The sequence below is a fragment of the Podarcis raffonei genome, chromosome 14 (assembly GCF_027172205.1).
Source record: "Podarcis raffonei isolate rPodRaf1 chromosome 14, rPodRaf1.pri, whole genome shotgun sequence".
Taxonomy (NCBI): Eukaryota; Metazoa; Chordata; class Lepidosauria; order Squamata; family Lacertidae; genus Podarcis; species Podarcis raffonei.
In genome coordinates, this window is record NC_070615.1 from 50739018 (window position 1) to 50759792 (window position 20775).

General features: G+C 40.3%; 1 protein-coding gene across 5 annotated transcripts in view; it reads left to right on the forward strand.

Moving 5' to 3' along the window:
- SDK1 (sidekick cell adhesion molecule 1) overlaps positions 1 to 20775 on the forward strand; it is a 589097-nt gene that overhangs the window by 89174 nt on the left and 479148 nt on the right. The window lies entirely within an intron of this gene.

Consider the following 20775-nt stretch of genomic DNA (forward strand, 5'->3'; position numbering starts at 1 on the left):
GAAGTTGGCGCTCTCTGTCAATGGCTTGCGGCTTCACTCCGTAGGCGAGGGAGTACTCTCAGCACCACGCCTCACCCTGCCTCCGTTCCGAAGCCTTTAAAAAGGCTCCGTCGCGGATTGGGGGGGCGCAAATGGTGCCCGCCGAGTCTCTGTGTTCACAGGCATCCACGCCTGTGATTTTAAGGGTCTCTGCTTCGCCGCAGCGGGCAGACCCAGACGCTACGGAGCCGATTCCCTCCGGAGGTCGGAGGGAATCCGCCATTAAACAATGGCACCAACCCGGAAGTCTAAACCAGAAATATTTAAATTACCTGTATATATAATTTGTAGAATCTTAATTGAAGAATTTAGTTAAATAGATGAAGGAGGGGGGAAGGAGAGAGAGAGGAAGAGAGGTGTGCGTGTTTACTATGATTTAGGGATTCATCCAGTGTATTACAAGGAATTAGAGTATTTAGACATTTACAGCTTCTTAACAGATTCAATTTGTGCTGGAGATAATTGAAGTCTTTCCAAAGCTGTGTGCATCCCTAACATGCACAGAAAAGGACAGCTTACCATAACTCTCAGGGGCTCAGTAAAAGGCATGGTTCCTCAAGGATTTTGCAGAATGATATAGAACAATGCAGTCTAGCTGTTCAGAGATCTCATTAGCATTTCACTAGTATAACAAATTGAGGTGATTGTCCTTCCATTTTTTCTCCATGAAATGCAGTACTCTCTGAATTTGTTCTTCTGCCTAATTAATGACCTATGGATTGCAAGGTGTTTGGAAGAGTTATATTGCATGTCTCCAGTCATTCTACACTGCTTTCTTTAAATTTGCAACCACTATCTTCAATAATTCTTCATAATGTCTGGATAGGATTACTATTTTGTTTCCAAATCAGAATTGCGACTGGTAATATGCTTTAGTGGACCAGCTCAACACATATAATTTGTGAGTAGGTTCAGATGATTTCTGATTCTTTTTATAACTTTCAGTTCTTATTGGAGGAAATATTTTCTGTTCCAGGTTCTACCTAGAACTCAGACCTAAGGTCTCCACAGATATGAGCAGGACCCTCCTGCAGATCTCTATATTTCCAATGATCCTGACGAGTCAATAGGTCTGGACTGTGTTCTAGCTTTCAACACTCCCAGCTCCTCCAGAGCTACTGGAGTAGAGGAAATTGTGAACCAAGGAGGAACCTTGGAGCCATCACTAAAGTACCATAAAAAGCAACTTGGAAGGAGGAAGAAGTGCATGGAAACATGTGCTTTGAGCAGAACTTGAGTGAGAGCCAGGAAGGGGCAAAGGCCTTATATAAGTTGCCACTATGATGTGCTTCATTACTGAAGCAACAACTCTTATCTCAGCTCTAGACTTCCTAAGCTTTCTCTTTTGAGACACTAGTTGCCAGGGCCAGCCTAACACATTTTGGCAACTGATCCAATCCACAAAATGGTGCCTCCCCATCTGCCAGGGAAGAAGGGAGTGAAGATCTACATCAGCAACAAGGGAGGGATCAAATCAACTTTACCCGATGGCTGAACTGGGAATCAATGGTGGGTGCAGACCTCAGAGGGCAGCCTCCACCATTTCCTCTGTGGGGGTGGGAGGAGAACAGCAGTGCCTTCTATTTGCCAAGAGGCCACTGTGGAGGCAGCACTGGGGTGGGCTACTGAGGAAGCAGCTGATCCAGCCCCCAAAGAGTGTGCTGCAGCCGCTGCTGGCACTATGTCAGCAGTGGCAGGTGGTGCGTTCCAGATTGGCTGCCTCTGTGGATCCTTCAACCTCAGGTAGTCACCTCACCTTGCCTCATGGGCAGGCCAGCCCTGCTAGTTGCCACAAGGTGTGCCGCTGTTTATTTGTTAAAATTATTCCTATCCTGTTTTTCATTGCAAGCAATTTCAGAGGGGGTTTACAAACTTATGTTACATTTAGCACACACTGTGGGAATTTAGGTGGGCTGTATGGTCCTGTGAGAGGCTGGTCAATGTGATGGGTGAGGAGCAGTGGCGTAGCATGGGTTGTCAGCACCCAGGGCAAGGCAAGTAATTTGCGCCCCCTAACCCGTGGATTTGCCCTAACCCCCAGATGTTGCGCCCGGTGCGGCTGGCCCCCCCTGCACCCCCCACGCTACGCCACTGGTGAGGAGTGAGATGGGTTTCAACCATGGCCAATGCCATATAATATTCCCTTGTGCACAAAACTGAACTCAGGTGCATCAGCTAAAAAAAACAAAGATCTTCTCCTGACAGCAGTGCATAAATAGTAATCAGAAGGACCCTACAGAGAATATGCGTAACAAACAAGGCCATCATTCAAATACTAGCATTGTTATCTATTTGGTGTGTGAGAGAAAATGAAGACCATATCTTGATTTGTAGCTGACCCTTACTGCTCCTGGTGCATTCTTTCAAAACTCATAATATCCTTTTACAAGTATTGTGCTTTAACAGGGTTTGTGCAAATCATGGTGTTGTAAATATGTCCCAGGGGACATCTGTAAACACATCAACAAGTGTCTGCTTTTCTATGGAGATCTGATTACCATGCTGAAATTACAAACAGCATAGACACAGTTACAATAATGGTTACAAGCGCTCTTTGGATCTGAAATTTCATTTTGGAGCAAGAGGTCCCCAAGGGCTGGTTAGATTTATTTAATTACGTTGTACAAGACTTGGGTAATAGTTTTAGATCAAAGTATAAAAATCCACTTCGAGGCAAATTTAAAACATAATTCAAAGTGGTAGATTGCTCAGTTTGTCAGCATTTGCTCTCTGGCAAAATTTATAAAGATAGGTGTGGAACTAAAAGTATACAGATTTCAACCATTTTATTATAGGGGTTAAAAAAATAGAAAATACCACTGATTATTATTTTTCCCACAGCACAAGGTGTTATTGCAATGCTAACAGTGAAACAAAGCAAAACTCTTCCTTGCTACCACAGTCATGTAATATTAACCCTTTTGCAAGCAAGAATGAATCTTGCTATTTATTTTTATTATGGGAAAAGCTATAGCAGATTGATTAAATTATTTATAAATAATTCTGCTTTGCTAAAGATATGCCAGATATTTTATCTTTCATCAGACATGAAATTTATTTCCTGGTTTTATAAATACATATTCTGCTGTGTAAAATTTATGCACTTATTTAGAAATATGCCCCACTGAATACAATGCAATATATTTAAAAACACACATAGGATTGCACTGTTAAGCATACAGAAATTGTTGGCTAAACTACTAAACATCAGTGTAGATTTCAGAAGATCTTAAGTCTGTAGTTTCCGTACATCCTGTTACCTTTTCTCTCTTGTTCTTCCTTATTCAGTTCCCTTTAAAAATTTGCATCGGAATTCTTTTGTTGGCTCAGCAGTGGATTTCTGTCTCTCCCTGGTGCTTGGCAGAACTTGGATTTAGTTGAGGCAGAGGCTGTCTCTCCGCATAGCTCTTGTAAAACTCTGTGACCCATTCAGGAAATAAGTCACCAATAATCTTTTCTACAATACAAAATGGTTGCTTTTGAGCTCAAGTCAAGTGATAATACTGCTGAATTGTGCCTCAAAATGTCAGTCAATACATTTCAGTATATTTTTGAAAAAAATTGCCTTATTGGGAAACCAGGAGAAACACCAAATACTACAGTTCAAATGTATTTTTTAACATAACAAAGCATTACACTTGAGGACAAATAACTGTCAGCTCTAATGTTGAGTGTCCTGTTGAACTGTGTTTTTATATTGTAAACTGCCCTGTGATCCTCGGATGCAGGGTGGTATAGAAATTAAATAAATAAATAAAATACCTCAGATTTTAAATGTGAATATACTTTCTTAAAAGACATAATCACATGAGGGTCTCGTGATTCTGAGTTGAACTGAGCTATTAACAAGATGTCTCCCAACCCTCCAGAGCAGATCTGTGGGAGGTGTGGGGGGAGGGAAAGCCCTGTTACTTTAGTGGGTGACCTTGTGCTGGTTTCAGCCAACAGAACCAGGTAGCTGAATCTGGCCCTGTGTTTGTTTTTTCATGTGGATCTATACCTTCTCCCATAGGAGTCAACTCCTGGGGGGCGTGGAGGCTTTAGCACCCACAATAAAATATTGAAGGGTGCTGGGCCCCCACAAAGTTGATGGGCATTCCCATTCAAATGGTGTGTGTGCACTGCGTCATGTGATCAATTCTGTGGGGCGGGGCTTACCTGGGCCCCCACAATATTTTATTCAAGTTGGCACCCCTGCCTTCCCCTATGCAAGGCAATGGGAGGATCTCCACCGTGTAGCCGAGAATCCATGTAGGGAGAAGCAGAAGCCCACTCACCATCAATTACTTTTAGGGTGACAGGGCACTTCTTGGGGGGGTGACATTTATTTCAGTACAGTCTATTCTGTGCATTTATGCTATTTCCCCCCTGAAGCCTTCCCCTGTGATATCTATTGTATCCATCCCCAAATGGTAAAGTTTGCCATTGTGGAAGAACCACTGTGACCATCATTCTCAAATTTGACATGCTTCGTCCCTTCAGAAGGGGTGACTATGCCTGCAAGTAACAGCTTATTTTGGCAGAAGATGAAAACGTTTTCTGGCAGAAGATGAAACCCCCCTAGAAGTATCTGGCTACAATTTGGCAGGCTTAATCCATTATTGATGAGCCACTATTCCTGAAAATTTCATATGCTTTTGTGAAAAGGTAAGGGAATCCATATTTATTTCCCCCATTATCTAATTTGGTCCCAAATAACAAGGCAATTTGGAAAGACACGGCTCTGAAACAGATCAGGCTGCCTCCCAAAGCTACAGATGCAAGTCAAATCTTGTGGCACATGTATTGTATACCCCTAGTTTTTGCACCTCCTATTGGAAGCAATTCATTTTGAATTAGAGTGAGTTAAGTGAGATATTCATGCAAAACTAAATTGGCTTAGGCTAAATGGATATCTATTACTTTGGGATAGTAAAGGTAAACTCTCATTTGGCCTGCATTTCCACTCACTTTTTGTGATCTCTGTGCTCAGAAACTCCTGAAATCTTTCCAACTGCTTACCTTAAATGAGAATTGCAAAAAGTGAGTTGGTTAGGAAATCTCCCACCTCTGTAAATTAATGGGCATCTCTCTGCTAGCCCATTCCAAACCTACCTATCAGGCACCCCTGTGCATCGGGGCCCAGGAGAAGCACCTTAACAGCAGGAAGAATAATACGACAATTCATTGCTGGAAAACAAAGATGTCTATTCTCCTTTGCAATCCAGTGTCTGTTGTCAAGTTAATAACCTTTCATTTCCAAATAGAGATGTATAAGAATTTCATACTCTGTTTCAAATTCATAATAGGTACATTTTAATATGCCCATCAAAAGTAAATTAGAGTATAAGCAAATATTCAGGTACTGAAATTCTTGCACAGTTTGAATAAGTCCCCATCAAGGAAATGATTGCTTAACAAACTCCAAGAATTTAACTTAATAACACTGATTCAAGGTATTTAATATTTTTTAAAGCTGCAAATTCATTCTGTTTGAAAGGCTAAACTTAAAGAAATCAGAACTTTAAATATTACAATAAATCCATTAAGAGAACTGAGATTATTACTACTGTGTATAAATAACATTGGTACTAAGACAGAAGTATTCATTTTACAGTATGTCTAAAATAAAAGGCCTTGAACATGACAATTATTTTTGTTTACTTAAGTTATTTATACACCTCTAGTGTGCCCAGGGTACCCTGATCTCCCTACTGCCCTGCCCTACTCCCGCTTCATAAGCAGTGTTGACATAGAAGCAGGGTGCTTCTATGGCACTGCCCATCATGCAAGGTGCTCCTGGTCATAACTCAATAATAGACTATCTGTTGCATGCAGAAGATCCCAGGTTTAATCCTCAGCATTTCCAGGCAGATTGGTGAAAGTTTCTTGCCTGAAACGACAGGTGAATTCCTGTCAGTTGATATCAACAATACTGAGCTAGATGGACCGTTGGACTGACTCTGTATAAGGCTGTTTCTTATGTTTCTATGAACTCAAACGTACCATCCTAATAAATATTGCTTCCATGTCATCCTTATTTTTGCCTTGTTGCAATGTCATTGGACTAAGCTGATGCAGTTTTCATTCTTCAGAATTCAACTCCCCAGAGCGTCTCAAAGCTAAAATTCAGGTTGAAGAGCCAACATAACACTCCTGATATCAGTGCATGAACTTGAACATTAAGGCACCCTGTAGCTCACATCCTGCCACTGTAGCTACTATGGTGCATTCTGAGTCAGTGCATTTTGTCCTGGTGCAGGACAATTATGTCTTTTAAGTGTATTTTTAACCCAAAAGAACAAGCACCCGCCTGGCTTTTAAATCAGTCATCATCAAACCTTTATTGGCATCACTTACAAACATTCAGAATAAATAAGCCAATGCGATCTCGTCGCCATTTCAACAGTACAGTCATTTGCCAAAGAGAAGAAGAGGCGGGCAATCTATTTCACCTCTATGGGACTCCAGCAAGGGCAGGGTCCTGTAGCATACTTCAGCGGCAGAAAATCAAATAGAGGAACTTGGCTATTGTCTTGGTGAACTCCTGGTCTCTTCCCTGTAATAAGAAGCGTATAACTTCTGTCTCTGGTTTCCATGTTGGGATACATAGGCGGTCTAAGAATTGTTGGCGGAGATCATCATATATTTTACAATTAAGGGCCATGTGAGCTAGAGTTTCCACCAGGTGGGCATCACATGGGCAGATCCTGTCTCCTTCTGCCATACCTGCAAACCTACCCCAAAGGAGGTTAGAAGGATTACAATTGAACCTAGCCAGCAAAAAAGCCCTTCTTTCTTGCGGGTTAAATTGTAAATAATTGTAAATAATTAAGGTTAAATTCCTGCACCCAGGAGAGTCAAAAATAAAGAGGGGAACATGTTTTTTTCGCAGCTGAGATTAGTTCCTGGCGGTCAATGTCCCACAGCGTAGTTTTTAACATGGCCTTGGTGATTGGAAAAGCCACAGCTTTAAATCAATGGAAGAGAGGCAGTTGCAGAGGAAAGGAATACACCACACCATAGAAAAGGCAGAGCAGGGATTGTAGCAGTTTGCGGTAGCATTGAGAGAAGGATTCATATCCTTAGTATGACTATCGAGATACTTCAACTATGCCCCTATTTTCATTTGCATGATATTAAGTTTTATTACCTGAAAGAACTCTGACAGCAAGTGAATGCTCATGTAACTTGCTATGGAGTTGCTAAGGGTTACAACAAGACGGTCCTCTTATGATGAAGTTCAGCAAAATACTGGTGTTGACGAGCACTTACTCATATAAGCTGCTCTGCTGGGATCAGTAACTTTTCATTTTTCACTACATACTTCACACATGCTTACTAGGTTTTATCTTGAAACTCCTTACCTTGATCACAAATTACCTTTCCACAATTTAGTCAGGGCTCTGTATGTTCCATTGCTTGATTAAAGCAAAGCATTAAACAAAGGAAGCCTGATTTTAGATTTATTCTGTCTCTCATGTATTTGTGAGCTGCTGATCCATAATGATACTTCACTGGCATTAATTTTTATTTTATTATATCTAATGGAGCAGTCTCTTGCCTTGCCAGAAAGAATGGAGCTGAATAGTGTTTATAGGCTATTAATTTTTAAATGCCCTAGCAATTTAAGGTGCCATGCAGATGTCACGGATGCGGTTAATGCCTTTCAGGAAGCCGCTTTTGTGCATTCTCAAGACCACGCACATTTGTTAGATTGACAGTCTTGCAAATCTACCTTCAGGACTGAGTCCAGAGAGTAGCATAGAGAGGCTGTCTTTCAGCTCCTTGGCAGCTACACTGTGGGGTGCTGCAGGGGACTATCTCTGGTGCTACTTAATATCTACATGAAGATGTTGCGAATGGTCCTTAGCAGTTTCAGGGTGAGGTGCCTTCAGTATGCTGATGACACTCCGCTCTACTACTCCATAATATCTGAATCCGGAGAGGCCACACAGTCCCTGGGGCATTGCCTGAGCACAGTGGTGAAATGGAAGGGGGAAAATGAGTTGAGGTTGAACCCCGGCAAGATGGAGGCACTGTGGGTGAGTAGCTCCCATGTCTGAGAAATTGGTCAGTTGCCTGCTCTGGATGGGGTTGCACTCTCCCCGAAGGAGCAGGTTCACAGTTTGGGGGTGCTTCTGGATCCAGTTCTGTCACTGGATGCTTAAGTATCTAGAAGTGTGCAGTTTACTAGCTGCCACTGGTTTGACAACTTCAGCCACTCCTGAAGCAGAAAAGCCTTGCCACAATAGCTCATGTATTACTTACTTCAAGACTGGATTACTGCAGTGCACTTTATGCGGGGCTTCCCTTGCGCTTGACTGGGAGGCTGCAAGTTACTGCAGAATACTATCCCCCTGTCAGCTTATAACACCTGTGCTCAGAGATCAGCACTGGTTGCCAATCTCCTACCAGGCCAGGTTCAAGATGATACTGTTAGTATACAAAGCCCTTCATAACTTGGGATCTGTTACCTCTGAGATCACCTTACCCGACATGTGCCCACTCAACCTCTTCAGTTGGTGAAATTGGTACTAAAGCCCTGGTTTCAGGAGAGCTACTGCCAGCACAGTACAGTTTCACCAGAAAGTATCCCTCCATTCCTAATGGAAGGACCGGAGGGCTCCTGACCTCTAAATGACTTCCTGACCTCTAAATGACTTCCGTTTCATGAGAGTGAAGGTGCAGGTGGGCAGATGTGAAGCTACTTACAAGGAGGTACGGGGAGCTCTCTGCGCTTGGATCTTGCTCTGCTGCCACAATCTGCCCCATAGAAATATGGGGATTGTATCCAAACTCAGAGTAGACAAATTAACATTATTAACTTAGGTCTATTTAATTTTAATCAGTCTATTCTTAGAAAAACTTAGTTGGGATACAAGCTACAGAAGTTGCACTGGACAGAATATATTCTTTCGACCACCTCAACATGCCACCTACTCACGTAACTCCCCCCCCCCCAAGCTAAAAAGCAAGCGTTCGGGCTGCTTAGGCTTCAGACTGTGTTACAGATGTGTGTGTGAGAGAGAGAACGTGCATAGACAGATTTTTCTTTTTCTTTTTTATTTCATTTCATTTTTAATTGGTATACTGTCTTTCTACATTGCCATACACAAGGCAAAACCACAAAATATACAACATAGATCACACATCCTGTAACAATCTAATCCAATGCAAATAAAACACAGTGAAAAAATACGACATGAGAGGTTACAAGAGGTAACTTCAGTTCCCTTGTATGGGGTCTCCAAAATCTGGAGCCAGCCCTAATTATAAACCAGGAATGGTGTAACAGAAAACGATTGACACAAGGGCCTCAAAATGTACTCAATGTTTCATCAAATTTGATTGTTACATAAAAGCAGCTCCAAGTGTTTTTCAGAAGTAAAACTTTTCTGTAACTGCAGAGTCAGGTTGAATTCTTGGCTGGCCTAGGCAAGTGACAAGTGAGCTTTTTGGAGATAGCTAAGTGGTCCTTTGCTGAACAGAGAAGGGAAAGTTTATATGAGGTCTTATTTCTGTCTGATAAGTGCTGTATGTAGCATAATGTAAAACTCTTGACTGAAGGAATTCCTAGGTGTAGTTTCCCTCAGATATGAGATCACAAGAGATTTGTGGTGCCTCTGTCATATTTTGCTTTATTTACAAAATGCAAGCTAGAATTTGTGGACACAAACCGGTGCTCCTATGAGGCAGGTTCAAAGACAGCAATTTGGACATATCCTTCCCAAGGCTGCACCCCAATTAGTGCCGACTCCTGCTAAAAACTCTTATCTCATTCCTTCTCTCTGTTTGTTTTTTTCTGCAGGCTTTCTGGTTTCCACATGCAGGCCTTACACCTAACTCTTCTCCCAAGCTCCATGTAAATTCTAAAGACTAGTTTTTCATTTCTTAAAAGTTCCATAAATATTCCACTTTGAAGCTCAAATTTCTGTTTCTTGACTGATTGCTATTTCTGACTATAAAACGTGCATGGAGGAGCACAAAATAATCTGCCATTAAAATCACAAAATTCAAAAATACCATTGCAACTGTCACATAAATATGTATTATTTTTAGTGTATTTTTTGGAATTAGTTTAAGGGGGGGAACGGTGCCTAACCCTGATTTTATTTTTAACTAGCTTCTGATGAAGAGTATCTCAAATGATGCTGGGAAAAACGTCATTTGCAACTTTTGATGTGAAGACATGTGTTACAAATGAGAATACTGTACCCCAGGAATACAACAAAAGCAACACTGATCAGTCAACCACTCAATGCTCTTCTCTGAAACTGACACTGGAGATAGGATTAGAACGCCTGTAAAACAATGCTTCAAATAGCCATCTTACTAAGTTGTCTCAGAAGGATACCACCGTCAATAGTATCAAAAACTGCTGAAGGATCAAGTAAAAATAACAGGGTTGCGTTTTCCCTGTCCTCTTAATAAAGGTCATCCATCAGGGCGACTGAGGCCAGTTCACTTCAGGAACCAGGCCTCAAACCAGATTGAAATGGGTCAAGATAATCAGTTTCATCCAAGAATACTAGTGTGTACTAAGGTGTTTCATTTGGCCTGTTTTTTCTCCACCACCCTTACAAACTGTTTTGGCTTCTGTTAGATGTAGCCAACAATAATTTGCATTTTGTCTTATATAGCAAACTGGCCAAGTCTAATCTGGGGGGGGGGGGGAATTGGCGCAAGACACCAATGTTTTTGGCACCAGACAGGATGACATGGACTTCCAAGGTCAAGCTTAATCTTGAAAATGCAAGCATTTCTAGGTGAATTGAGTTGGATGGGAAGTCGCGTATGCCCTTTCTATATTTTAAATAAGATCTGGGGAACAAGATGTGCTAGGATTTTTTGTACTTTCTGAACAAAAAAAATTATATAGTTCTGTTTTTAACTTGGTGGATCGTTGGTAGAAGATCAAATTCTTGGCAGTTCTCTCCCCCACCAATAAATTTAAATAGCCTCATTTCAAGATATTGTGATGGCAAAACATATGGAAAGAATAATGAAGCTGCTATTAGGAGCTTTTACCTATATTCATTTTATAATAGAATTTTGATTTACTCCTCAGACATTACCAATAGTTTTAAGCTTTTGTGATATTAAGTCTTCTGCATTTCTCTCATTTAAGCTGTTTTTCTATTATTTCAATTTTCCTCGATAAAAAGGTGTTCCTATAAACATAGTTGACAGTAACTTTATGGGATCAATTTCATTTTTAAATCTCTCTTGAGAGGTACTTAGCATTTTGTAGCATGACTTCTGAAGAATGCATCACCTTAGAAATTCAAGCACCATGTCTATCCATTTTGACTTCCAATAGTTGTAGCTGCCAGAATGCATTTAAGTTCAATTATGTTTGAACTGCGCCAACACTGCAAGATTCTCTAGTGACAGACATTAGGCTGGATACAAGAGCGATAATGATAGTCCTACGAAAAGACAAGGGTGCAACACTGGTGGAATCTGGAAAAGTCAGTACTGCTGTTAAAAATGCATCAAGCAAATTATGCTGCCCTGGGCTCTTTGAGGAGGAAGGGCAGAATATAAATTTAGAAAATGAATAAATGGACCATGTGGAAGAATCATAGAATTGTAGAGTTGGAAGGGACCCCAAGGGTCATCTAGTCCAACCTACTGCAATGAGTGTTTGTATCCTGCTTGTGGGCTTCCCAGAGGCATCTAGCTGGGCACTGCAAGGAACAGGATGCTGGATTACATAGGGATTTGGTCTGATCCAGCTGCAGGGCTCTTCTTAAGAAACCATGAAAATATATAATAAGGGAGGAACAACAGTGACCCTTGACTTGGCTGTAGCCCAGCAGCAAAAAGTGTGAACCACACACATGGTGGCAGCAGAGCCCCATCTTGTTTGGAAAACCCTAGTAAGGAAAGGCGCATGGGGCCAATAGAGCACCTAAGAGCATCTTTTAAATTTGCATTCCAATGCTACCAATGTCAAGTCTGTTCAACGCAATGAAGAATTTGAGTTCCTGTGATCTGTATTGCTTGGAAGGGAAGCAACAATTCAAGAGGTAGAAAATAAATAGCATTGATTTCAAAGGATGAAAAAGAATGAGGAATTGTTTACAAGGAAATTCCTGGGCTCCCCAGGGAACCAGTGGGCTTATCACAGACTTAGCCTTTGAGCATTAGGCAGATGTTGAAATTTTATTTCAATAGATTGGTTGCTAGCCCAAAATAAAATACATCTTCAAAGCTTTCTAATGTAAAAGTACTCAGTTACATGTTAGATCTCAAACCCAGTATTAAACAAAATTGTAGAATTTGTAATCACTCCACTTGGGATCAAAAGAATTACTTTCATTGAACTCAAATATTTATTTGTCCCCTATGGTGCTTTGGTTTTAAGAAAATTTTAAAAATTTGAACAGCAACACCACCTCTCAGATCCCAGTTACTCTTGAAATAATTCAATTCCGAAAGTAATTTGCCATGCACAGTGAAATACAAGCCCATTCATTTTCTTGAGTTATGTGGTTATTCATATCCTGGCCCAATGTGATATTAATTCTTTGTAGTAACTTTAAATAGAGACATCTTTATTTATTTTGCATATTTCATAAAATTTATATACAAACAAACCCCAAAACCGTTAAAGCTGTTTACAAAAAGACATGAAACACCTTTTTGGATATTACTTTAAATTTGATGTTTTTAATTTTGTATTCTGTGTCCTTTTACAATTGTAAGTCACTTTGAGACATTTTATGCAACAACTGGTGAAAAAACGCAGTAAATAATAATAATTTATTAGTGGTGTGTTGAAGGGAAATCTATAAAAAGCTATAATGATATTGTTCAACGAAAAGGGAAATCTGGAATGTGCATGAAACTACCACATCCTTTTTTCTTTTTGAAAATATATTTTATTTATTGTAATAAGGTAAAAGATCCCTGGACGGTTAAGTCCAGTTAAAGGCAACTATGGGGTTGCGTCGCTCATCTCGCTTTCAGGCCAAGAGAGCCGGCGTTTGTCCACAGACAACTTTCCAGGTCATGTGGCCAGCATGACTAAACGGCTTCTGGTGCAACAGAACCATAGCTGTCAACTTTTCCCTTTTCTTCTGAGGAATCCTATTTGGAATAAGGGAATTTCTCTTTAAAAAAGGGAAACGTCGACAGCTATGAACAGAACACCGTGACAGAAACCAGAGTGCATGGAAACACCATTTACCTTCCCGCCACAGCAGTACCTATTTATCTACTTGCACTGGTGTGCTTTAAAACTGCGAGGTAGGCAGGCGCTGGGACAGAGCAATGGAAGTTCACCCCGTTAGCGGATTTGAACTGCCAACCTTCTGATCGGCAAGCCCAAGAGGCTCAGTGCTTTAGACCAAGTCAACAAAGCAAAAACATGCTATCAGAACCTCTTGTGCTTTACCATATCCTTTGCCACTCCAATATATAAAACTATAAAAGTTGGACAGCTAATTAATTGCTCAGTTTCCTACCCCCACCCAGTGATGCAAGTAACAAAAAATTAGAACACATTCCTCGCCCTGGCTTCTATGCTTTTGTTTTCAGAATCTACAGTACAGTTTTAAATTAAAAAAACATTTTCATGTCATGAAGACAGGTAATCTTATTACTACTTGAGCCAGCTGCCATTCATCTCCTTTAGTTTCTAGTATCCCTGATCTGTGTATTTTATGCCAAACCATGTCTGATTGTTGCTTGGGGCCCAGCGTCTGGTAGTAATTCATGGAACCTTTCTGAATATATAAAAGTACATGTCTATACCTACTTAGTATGAATTCCTATTTGGATCTTGCCCTGTATATACTCTCTCCTTTACAGGTAATACAACACTATGTATGTCTACTTGGAGGTAAGTCCCATACTGAGACATGCCCAGTGGCATTGGTAATATCTTAACAAGTATATTCATAATTTTACCTGCATATTGAAAAATGAGTAGCCAAGTGTGAAATCCTTGTGTGCGTGTGTTTGTAGTCAGCCACAATTACATTTAATTAAAACAAGCTTCTTTTGGGGATTATTGACTGTACACAAGAGGAACCTTTATTTATTATGTATTTATTTCAACAACAATTTCTGTACTATTTCTATAGACGTCTCTAAGTGGTATACAATAAGAAAGAAACAAGAAAAACAAATAATAAAGGTAAAATCCGCTAAATTTAGTGGGGGGACGGCGACTTTGAATGCCTGTAATAAAAAGGTCTTCACCATGTGCTCAATGTTCAACAGGGAGGGGATCCGTTTGATCTCATCTGGGAGGGAATTGCACAGAATCTGGCCCACAATAATGACTACATGACTCCTGTTGGATACAAGCCATGCATCTGAAGCATGGAAGATCCCCCAAAGACTTAATGTGATCTGGTAGAACACAGCTTTCTAAACTTTTCATGTAAGTGACATACTTTTTGGAAATGCATCGTTTTGCAACACAGTAATCCAGTAATTTCCCAGCAAACTGGAGGATAAACTAACTTCTTTCTAGCCCTGGGAGGATCATGGGAGTGTTCGCAATGCACACTGCACACTGCAGCCAATACACAAATGTGTTGCAACACACAGTTTGGAAAGCTCTGAGGTAGAGATTTAAGGAATCAGGTGGTGCTTAAGGTATCCTGGAGCTAAGTTCTTAAGGGCCTTCCTAATTACTCGATTTTGGCCTCGTGTCATATAAGCAGTTAATATAATAATTGTTACTGGCTAATAATGTACTTATGGTAACTTTATACAGTACATTTGCTATCAAAATGTTTTTGCTAACACCTCCCAATTACTGGCAAAATATTTTTGCTAAAAGCAGTAAGGAATTTATTGTAACAATGACAAAAAACCCTATTGTATCCATATTATGGAGAGATAATGCTAGTTCTTTGAAACTTCATTTTTTCCAACATGTCAATCGCTTTGACAAAGTTGTGCTTCATATTTCCTGTGGAAGATGCATTACAGCTATGTAAATGACCATATTGTAGCCAGATGCTGCAAGCTATTGAGAATGCATGCAGAAAACACTCTAATGCATTTTGATTTAATGTGTGTTGGTTTAATTGAAAATGTATCTGTTTTGCTGTTAGCCTTCTGAATTGGCTTTTGTCCAGTAAGTGTTTTCTGTAATCATGAAACATGCTAATTTAATCTATTTGCACCTGAAACCAATTTCAGAATTAGCACCTGTTAAGCATTGCCTGAGGATGTTAAGCAAACAAGGTAAAATGCAGCTCATTTGCTTTTTAATGAGCAAATAATAGTATGTTGTTATTTGAATCCACCTTACATCAGTCACAAAGGTTTGTGGTTAAGTGTGTGCTTCCAATGATATGTGTAACTACAGAGAGAGGCCTTAATGTTATAATCCCTTTTCATTATATGTGAATGTAAGCAAATGTAAACAAATGGCAAGCCAGGGAATTCTTCTTAAAACCCAGAACAGTAATACGCAGCTGTAAATATCTGATACTATCAGGTGGCAATAGATAAAAAGAAATTGTATGAGACGCAGAGCCCAGCCAGAGAGGAGTGTAAACTTGCAGTTGTCATTGAAAACAAAACAGCAGGTCTCTCTTTTCGTAATATGCAATAGAATGTGCCTCATAAAGTATGGGGTTTGCTTGCTGCTGGGGGAAGCACATGGAGATTCAGAACACTACAATATTAAACAGGCTACATTCGTTTCAAGGGTTTTAAAGCTGCTATTCAGCCAGAAAGATTCCTAGACCATCTTCAAATACCCCTGCCCTTAGAGTTACAATCTAAAAGATATGACACATAAGGAAAAGGGGTTGAGAGAGAGGAGGAAGAACTTATACTCTGTTATTAAAGGGAAGCTGGGAAGCTCAATATGTATTTGCCATTTTCACAGCAGCCACAAATTTAGTATAATGTTTAGTTTGGTGTATCACATCAAATGCATTAGAATACATACTAGGTTTAATTTAGAAGTTTGTAGGTCTATTCAGCTGTATAATATAGGCACTGATCATCATGCATTGGAGGGATGGGTATATTCCTTCCCTGTACACCTTATAAAAATTGATCCACATTCAACAATCCTGCCATTGGTTTTTTTCTTTTCTTCTCGGAAAGCATGGAGTAGTAATTTTTATGTATTCTCAGTTGTGTTAAAAATTGTGTAAACCAGCTGTGTAAGCCATTTCACCAGTTTCAGAACTAAGAGACACAGGACTGAAATGGGAACTCACAAAAAAAAACACCCCTAAACTTGGGGAAGAGCTTGTGAGATGGTAATGAGAAATTGGAATAAGGTTCTCGGAACATTTCTTTTTAAAAAGAAACATATTTCTAATCCATTTCCCAAAAATGCTCCAAGGTCAGCATCAGGAGCCAACAGAATAAAGTCGGGAAAGGACAAATGAAATGACAGTGAAGATGGAGCCTTGCCTGTCACCAGATCTTCAGAGAGAGAGCCTTACAAACCAGAGTGCTGGGGGCTAGGGGCTAGGAAGAGGGTACCCATCTTGCCTTGCTCATTGGGCATTCTTTTCTGTCTTTCCAACTTATCCTAGCATCATGCCAGAAGGTAAGGAACACTTACCTAGGCAAATGGATGATGCTGTCAGGTGTGCGTGCAGGAGCCAGGCCCTGTGACCAGGACTGGGGCCTTCCTAAGTTTGTTCTGAAGAGGCAAGGTGTGGCCTCACAGGTGAGACCGATTGGTAACTCACAGCACCTGGTGGAAAGAGCTGGGAAGGGATATAAGGTCAGCATTTCCCTTCAGCTCTTTGCCACAGCAACACGTTCTTTGCCTTGCTGTGTTTGGTTCCTTGACTCCTTGCTCCTTTATCCCTTGACTCATGACTCCTTGCTTCTTGAGTCTCAGAGCCCTGCCTTCGTGACACCTTGCTTCTTGATCCTCAGACCCTTGACTTCTTGACTCCCCGCTCTCTGACCCTCGGACTTTTGGCTTCCCAACTCCTGGCTTCTGGACTCCCGTTTTTGCTCCTACCCCACCATCTTGCCCCAGTCCCGACATCCACAGCTGGGACTTCGATTGCCTGTGAACTGGACCATGACAGATGCTTCCCCACCCCCATTGCTGCAGTCAGGAAGATAGCAGATATGCATTTGCCAAGACAATGCAGGGGCACCTTTGTTTCCAGTGCTGTGCACTGCAAATGGGGACAGATGTTGCTGTCCAATTATCTAGATAATTGGGCAACACTCCCTCCCTCCCTCCCCTCTATGAGATATGAGCCATGAAACCAGGGATATGGGTGTTTCTTCATTGCCTAGTCACACCATATTCCACTATATATGCTGGCAAATAGCAAGATCCATCCAATTGCCTGGGCAGGCACCATTTCCTGCCTTCTTACTGGGAGCCACAAGATGCCAAGGAACTGGCTACTTGCTTTTGCTGCCTTGCTGCTTCCGTAACACAGAGGCAGCAAACCTAAGATACATTTTGGGGAGTGTTTGGGAGGGCATTTCATGTCCAGATTCATTGTCTTGCATTCACAGCATTTTACTAGCTGTAGGAAAAAGAAAGCAATTGATGGTGGAGGGGGAGATCTTGCAGAATGGAACTGAGTTGGAGTTTGCAAACAAAGAAGAGGAGGAGATGGCAGGAGAGGGCCAAAAGGAAGGAAGGAGCATAGTAGGAAGGAATGAAAAGCTGTTCATGGCTTTCTTGTGGCAGACAGAGTGAAGAGAAATGAGAGGAAGTTTGAGGGTTATTTATTCATTTCTGAAACAGGTGATGATTGGTGTTCCAAAATGAGAGGGCAGCTGAGCTGTTGGCAGGCACCAGCCTTCTGAGCTCCATCTGGATTATCAGGAGTTCAATAGACCTCACATTTCCAAATTCACTTTGATTGATTTACAGAACAGAAGGGGAATAGTATATGCTTGCACTTTGATTTAAGACCTGTTTTGATATGTGCACATATATGCTTGTCTTTCCTGGCAAAGCAGCTATGATAAAACTAATTGGGACTATGTCCTAAGCTCATACATCCTTTGTCTAAGGTATTGGAACAAATGAATTCTAGCATACGCATTGGCAAAGCTATAGAACAGAAAGTAGACATAAAAAAATAAAAAAGTACCCTTGCTAGTTGGATGGAGAAAATTAAGGCTCCCTGAGGTTTTGCATTAAAAAATGGGAAATTCAAGAAAATATGCTCTCTAATTCAGCTTGAAAAAAGAAGTGAGTTAAAGCTTTCTTCCACATAAGGTTTAGAGAAGCACCTATGTGAACATAGTGAGTGCAGTTTTACTTTCCAGTTTTTTTATTAAGTACCGTCTAGTTTTATTTCCTTTCAAAAGTGTAATGCAGGTATTCTAAATGCCAGCTTGCAACAAATATTCAGGTTCCTTCAGACAATAAGGAGGCAAGACTAATAAGACATTGTGTTACTTAGTGCTGTGCACAGGCACAAGGCGAGTCTCTGCTGTGTGTAACACAAGGCATAAGCAGGTAAAATTGATTTTCAAGAAGTTTAGTAGCAAATATCTGGCTAGACACTCAAAATTCAGAGTCCACGGATAACTTACTGATTTAAGCAACTCATTTCTATTTGTTGCTTAAGCCAAGGAATGAATTTTATTCTATTGCTAGAATTTGATTGGTCTTAATGTCCAAACTTTATGCTCTTTTGATTGTCAGCTGTGTTTGTTCCATGAAATAATGGCAGAGGGAGTAGATGTAGTAGTGACATAAGACATGTGGCTGTGATAAGAATCTGGTGAAATGAATTATCTTGTTTTCTGTTTTGTGACACTTGTTGAGAGACAGCAATGAAGCTACTGTTAGGTTATATTTCAGAATCTGTCTCTCTAACTTTCTCTTTCTGATCAGGTGGAGTGTGATGAGTGACCTCAGATTTGCAAAAAGCTGTGATATAGCACAATTGAAAATGTAACACGCACCCATTCTCCTCCACAGTTTTTGAAGTATGCGACTTAGATTATTAATAGCTTTTTCTCTTAGGAAACTTATTTGTAGTTTTGGGTTACACATCCATCTGGTACAATTTCTGAATTGTCATTCAAATGATGTATCATGCAACAGAAACAGATGACTGTAGGCTCTTGTAAGATGCAGCAGAGAGTTTAAAAAATGAGCAGTAGAAAAGATTGTTTCCTGTAGGCTCAATAGGACACAGAAATTCCTCTGGAGTCAATGTTAAGAGTTTATTAAATGTTGGCTCAGTTTGGACATGCACTCTGGCTGTTACAAAGTACGCATAAACTATGGATGGTGGTGAGTGGAATAGTTTGATATTGTGCTATGGGTAGCATGTTCTGGACTAAGCAAAGGTCTCCGTGTCTGGTTAGAAGTTTAATAGAAATTGTTAACTGAATGAACAAAAAGAAACTTTTGAAATATCTAAGCTTTTAAGAATGACTTAAGTAGAAGTTACCTTTCAGTTTGCCCATATTCATGCTTCATGTGGAATCACTAGTCAAAGATCCATTATGCAGACAAAAAAGATTTGTGACAAATGTATAATAGTGTGTATTGTACAAATGATTAAAGCAGTAGTTTTCAAACACTTCCATCTATTCAACTTTAATAGAGAGCATTAACATGAATCTATGCAAAAAAATTAATTTTTGTACAGCCATAACGCTTATGTGAGCTATACATTCCTGAAGCTGATTAAAACAGAGTATAGCCTTCCTAGGAATTGTATTATACTGTTTTTGTCAAATAGATAATTATTTTACTACTTTAGTTCAAGGGTAAAAGAAAATGTTGAATTTTCATGTTTCCATTCTTACTTTCTACCTCCATTCTGATTCTTTATCTCATCCCATTTTCCTGTGTCATCCCTTTCTTTCTCCCTTATTTTCAGTCCCTCTGTCTTCTTCACTTCTGCTTTTGATTAAGTATTTCATCTTCTCCACACACATACACACTCCCAGCTGTAAAGCTCCTAATGGACGGCAAACATTTAAGAGTTCTTCAGAATGGATTGGCTAATATACCTTAAATGAACTGCAATGATGTATGTAATATTACACTGTATGTGTGTTGCTTGTGCACTGACTTGTGCACTGACTTATAAGACCTACACACACAGTACTAGTAAAGACACACAGAAAACAGAACTAAAATGCAAGCCTAGCCTAAAAAACCAGGGACAAAATGGTGGTGGTGGGGATAAAGAAAGTGACATTGCCTAAGTAACTAATACTGAGAAGAAACTTTTTTGTATAATGATGAAACTGAGATTGATTGGGAAAGGTTGGATAACAAATAGATATAAGGCAGGGTTGGATATTGTGATGGAAACAAAACACAAGATGAGAAAATGCCACCAAATTTGAAGAGACAGAACTCACAAAAGAGTGGAGGTAGAGTAAGCTTGCTGCAGTTTAAGACTTCACCATTCCTTACACTCCCACCCCCCACCTGACACTGTGATTGGAGAAAGTTGGGTGATATTCTAGCCCTGGACTGGAGTGCTCAATAAGCAAAGACCAGTTCCATTCTATGGGAAATTATATTGCAGCCAAAATGAAATGTCATGTTTTGCTAGATAAGCAAAAGCACATGGAGTTCCCCTGTAAATTCCTAGAGAGAGCACTCTGTCATATCCCCTGCTTGCCCTGGTGGGAAAATCAAAAGGAAAATAATCCTTATTACAGTGGTACCTCGGGTTAAAAACTTAATTCGTTCTGGAGGTCCATTCTTAGCTTGATACTGTTCTTAACCTGAGGTACCACTTTAGCTAATGGGGCCTCCCGCTGCTGCCAGTGCATGATTTCTGTTCTCATCCTGAAGCA